General features: G+C 40.5%; 1 protein-coding gene across 3 annotated transcripts in view; it reads left to right on the top strand.

The window, feature by feature from the left end:
• LOC131365861 (pleckstrin homology domain-containing family G member 1) overlaps positions 1-5,000 on the top strand; it is a 30,909-nt gene that overhangs the window by 3,991 nt on the left and 21,918 nt on the right. For 2 of the 3 annotated variants that reach the window (XM_058409751.1, XM_058409753.1), the window contains exon 1: positions 4,873-5,000. This exon is cut by the window's right edge and continues 81 nt beyond it. The exons of the other annotated variant lie outside the window; for it this stretch is intronic. The gene's annotated coding sequence lies outside the window, so the exon portion shown is untranslated. Of the gene's footprint in view, positions 1-4,872 lie in introns of those variants that run through there. 3 annotated transcript variants of the gene reach the window in all.

Here is a 5,000-nt window from a genome sequence, read left to right as displayed (position 1 = left end):
ATTCCACAATAATTGTGGTGATAAAGGACATGGGAACAAAGCTAAAAATACAAACACACACACACCATGTCTGTATATCAGACTTATCCACAATGCTAAGTGAAGTGTGTATTATTCACACACAAATACTTGCTAAAACAGTTCAGGTGACCTGTTTTTGTGTGTGTGTGTGTGTGTGTTCAGTATGGTTTATTTAAAGCAAGAACAGTGAATCATCTAGAACACACTCTGTGTCTCTGCCCTAAATCCTATATTCTGTGACAGAGAGAGAGCGAGAGAGAGCTTGGAGTTTAACTTTTTCATTTTTACTTCACACATAATACATAATAGATATGGATAACAGGTAATAAACACATGTCTCTCTCTCTCTGTCTGTGTGTGTGTGTGTGTGCTCAGTATGATAACCTGATGTCATTGGTACTCGCTCTGTACATTGTGTTACTTGGCTGTGTGTCACATGCATATGGTGCATCATCTCTGTGCCAGAAATGTGCAGCCTTGTGTGCAAAGAAACAGCACGCAGGGATGAGGCAGGGGGATGAGGCAGGGGGATGAGATGCAGCAACCAACAATTACTGTGCAGGACATTTAGCTGTGGTCCACTCACATTGATGTTCCCAGAGTGATGATCACTTTACTGGTTTGTGTTCATGCCGTTACACTAAATCCATTACTACAGCATTACTATAACATTACTACACTTACTAACTACATACTGTAACGCTATTCACAAAGATTTTTCTGATTTTTCGTAGGAGACAATCGATCTTTGTTAGCTAACTGTTTCACAAAATATTCCTTTTCTGTTTTTCATTGTTCTTCAGTGACTAATATAAAGCTTTAACTATGTTATGGAACTGTATACTGTTTTTATTTCTTGTGAAATTCTCTAAGAATTTTCTGAAACACTGCAGAAGGATAGGAGGGAAGACATTTCACTGTTCAACTCTATTTACAAAATTAAAAGTAAATTGATTTTCATTTCATTTAAACCATTTAAACACAAAGTTGAATAAATATCCAATAATAAAGATTCAACATTTTCTTTGTGTTTAACTTAGTATTAATGTTTGATGGATTGGAGTGATTGATTGTGTTGTTGCTAGTTGAAGAGTGTGTGTGTGTGTGTGTGTGTGTGTGTGTGTTTTCACTTGGTTTGCTGTGTCAGGGAAATTCTTCATGCCCTCACATGGTCCTACCGACTGTCTACTGCACATCTGGGCCCCATTACAACTGTGTGTGTATGTGTGTATATGTGTGTGTATATATGTGTGTGTGTGTGTGTGTGTGTTAATGTCTTAAAGCAGAGCTTAAACACAGATAACCCTTCATTAGACAGGCGTGTCCCCACTTGTTTAATGCTTTTAGTCATCCAACCAGCGAGGAAAGAAAATGTTGCCTGTGGGAGCTGCTTGTCTGTCTGTCTCTCTCTCTCTCTCTCTCTTGCTCTCTTTCTCTCAAAGCAGATTTAGTGTACCTAATTTGGGAGCATCTGTGGTTCAGAGATAGACAGTCCTTATTTTTTTAGAAATGATACTCCAGAAATGTATGACACAAGGTTGTGACATCACAGCGTGATAAGTGACAGGTTAGACAGAGTGTTTACGCTGCTGCAGAGTGTGATGTCCTGGTTTTATACACCGCTCTAGCTTCAGGGTTCAGAGATAATTTAGCCGTGACATCATTATGCAGTAATTAGTTTATGTTCTGGCTGAGAGAAACTAATCAGTGTGTAGGAGAGTAAATCTGAAGATGTATATACAGCGGTGTGCAAAAGTTTTTACACCCTTAATCATCATGAAGAACAGCATGAGTATAGAATAGGATATGACAGGAGAGTGTAGAGGAGCACAGTATAGTGTAGAGGAGTGTAGTGTAGAGGTGTATAGTGTAATGTAGAGGTGTATGGTGTAGTGTAGAGGAGTATAGTGTAGAGGTATATAGTGTAGTATAGAGGTATATAGTGTAGTGTAGAGGTATATAGTATAGTATAGAGGTGTATAGGGGGGTGTAGTATAGAGGTATATAGTGTAGTATAGAGGTGTATAGTGCAGTATAGGGGATGTAGTATAGAGGCATATAGTGTAGTATAGAGGTGTATAGGGGGGTGTAGTGTAGAGGTGTGTAGTGTAGGGGATTGTAGTGTAGAAGTGTATAGGGGTGTAGTGTAGAGGTGTATAGTGTAGTGTAGGGGATTGTAGTGTAGAAGTGTATAGGGGTGTAGTGTAGAGGTGTATAGTGTAGTGTAGGGGATTGTAGTGTAGAAGTGTATAGGGGTGTAGTGTAGAGGTGTATAGTGTAGTGTAGGGGATTGTAGTGTAGAAGTGTATAGGGGTGTAGTGTAGAGGTGTATAGTGTAGTGTAGGGGATTGTAGTGTAGAAGTGTATAGGGGTGTAGTGTAGAGGTGTATAGTGTAGTGTAGGGGAGTGTAGTGTAGAAGTGTATAGGGGTGTAGTGTAGAGGTGTATAGTGTAGTGTAGGGGATTGTAGTGTAGAAGTGTATAGGGGTGTAGTGTAGAGGTGTATAGTGTAGTGTAGGGGATTGTAGTGTAGAAGTGTATAGGGGTGTAGTGTAGAGGTGTATAGTGTAGTGTAGGGGATTGTAGTGTAGAAGTGTATAGGGGTGTAGTGTAGAGGTGTATAGTGTAGTGTAGGGGATTGTAGTGTAGAAGTGTATAGGGGTGTAGTGTAGAGGTGTGTAGTGTAGGGGATTGTAGTGTAGAAGTGTATAGGGGTGTAGTGTAGAGGTGTATAGTGTAGTGTAGGGGATTGTAGTGTAGAAGTGTATAGGGGTGTAGTGTAGAGGTGTATAGTGTAGTGTAGGGGAGTGTAGTGTAGAGGTGTATAGTGTAGTGTAGGGGAGTGTAGTGTAGAAGTGTATAGGGGTGTAGTGTAGAGGTGTATAGTGTAGTGTAGGGGATTGTAGTGTAGAAGTGTATAGGGGTGTAGTGTAGAGGTGTATAGTGTAGTGTAGGGGAGTGTAGTGTAGAAGTGTATAGGGGTGTAGTGTAGAGGTGTATAGTGTAGTGTAGGGGAGTGTAGTGTAGAGGTGTGTAGTGTAGGGGATTGTAGTGTAGAAGTGTATAGGGGTGTAGTGTAGAGGTGTATAGTGTAGTGTAGGGGATTGTAGTGTAGAAGTGTATAGGGGTGTAGTGTAGAGGTGTATAGTGTAGTGTAGGGGATTGTAGTGTAGAAGTGTATAGGGGTGTAGTGTAGAGGTGTATAGTGTAGTGTAGGGGAGTGTAGTGTAGAAGTGTATAGGGGTGTAGTGTAGAGGTGTATAGTGTAGTGTAGGGGATTGTAGTGTAGAAGTGTATAGGGGTGTAGTGTAGAGGTGTGTAGTGTAGTGTAGGGGAGTGTAGTGTAGAGGTGTATAGTGTAGGGGAGTGTAGTGCAGAGGTGTATAGTGTAGTGTAGGGGAGTGTAGGGGAGTGTAGTGTAGAGGAATATAGTGTAGTATGGAGGAGTGTAGTGTAGTATAAAGGAGAATAATGCAGTATAGAGGAGTGTAGTGTAGTGTAGAGGTGTATAATTGGACACACGCACACACGTGCACACACACAGAGCCCTGACACTGAAGCCTTATTGATGTCCCTATGTGAACGGTAGTGACTTCAAACAAAAAGTTTCAGTTTTTATTATACCCAGACCAGTGTTTAGCAACAAGCATGCCCTAATATCATGCGCACACACACACACACATCCTCAATAGTTTTAGTTACAGAGACTGAGGTTTAAGAATTTGTGATAAATATGTGCACCACAATATGTGTGTGTCTTTCTGTACATATGTGTGTAAATCAGTTTGTACGTCTTTTTGCGTGACATTAATTTCAGGTGAGATGTAGATAACGTATGTACTCATGTATAAATAGACATGATGTCATTCTGTCTCTGATAAATGCTCCTTACTCACTTACTCATACACATGCTGTATGATGTCAAATCCTGTTTTCTAATCTCCAAACATCCAGAGCAGGAAGTGTGGCATTTCCTGCCGCAGTAGCGAAGTGTATGGCGGCTAAACCTGGCCGAATTTTTTCACGGTGAATAATCTCAGAGTCTTAATATGATGAATTTATGAATCAGTGCGAACAGCCATAATCATTCTTATGGTGTTTATCACAATGTTTGCTTATTAGAATAATAGGCCACGCCCACTCCATTCAGTGCAATAGAATGCAATCTTGCTACAGGATTAGATTAACTTGTGTTCAGTTTCTTTAAACAATTTTATCTGATTAGTGTGTTTATTATCAGTAATAATATCACTATTCAAGTTGTTTCATCAAATAAGATGTATAATAAGTGTGTGTGTGTGTGTGTGTGTGTGTGTGTGTAGAAAATTCCAAAGTAGTGCTTCCATCTCAGGAAGTGTTGACCAGGAATGACTCCTGGACCCTACTGTGGGGACTTTCCTTTTGCTGACGTGTGTGCGTGTGTATGTGTATGAGTGCGTACATGCGTGTGTGTGTTTAAATGAAGAAACTGATTTCAGACTATGATACTATTTTCTTAACACACCTGAACATAGATGTGGTCTGATCAAGGTGAATCACTACAGCATGTGTATGTGTGTGTGTGTGTGTGTGTGTGTATACATATATATATATTATTATTATACATTATTTATATATAATGTATGTGTGTGTGTGTGTGTGTGTGCCTCTCTCTCATGCAGTAATTCATATAATTTGTGTTGCCTGAAGCGTTGGCTCTTATCCAAATCTGCTCTATTCCCGACAAGAGTGCAAGAGTCGGCCAGAAATTCTGTGTGTGTGTGTGTGTGTGAGAGAGAGAGAGAGAGAGAGGGAATATTCGGTCAGGATAGTCTCTCTCTCTCTCTCTCTCTCTCTCTCTCTCTCTGTACTGATATCACAGAGGTGTGGACTGTTAAGTCAGACGCTCAGCACTACAGAGACAGCACACATTCGCTCAGTCGGTGTGTGTGTGTGTGTGTGTGTGAGAGAGAGAGAGAGGGACACGGAGAAAGGTCCGA

This window comes from Hemibagrus wyckioides, linkage group LG15 (assembly GCF_019097595.1).
Source record: "Hemibagrus wyckioides isolate EC202008001 linkage group LG15, SWU_Hwy_1.0, whole genome shotgun sequence".
NCBI classification, from domain to species: domain Eukaryota; kingdom Metazoa; phylum Chordata; class Actinopteri; order Siluriformes; family Bagridae; genus Hemibagrus; species Hemibagrus wyckioides.
The sequence above is the reverse complement of the archived record's forward strand: the minus strand, read 5'-3'. Positions and strand labels throughout refer to the sequence as shown.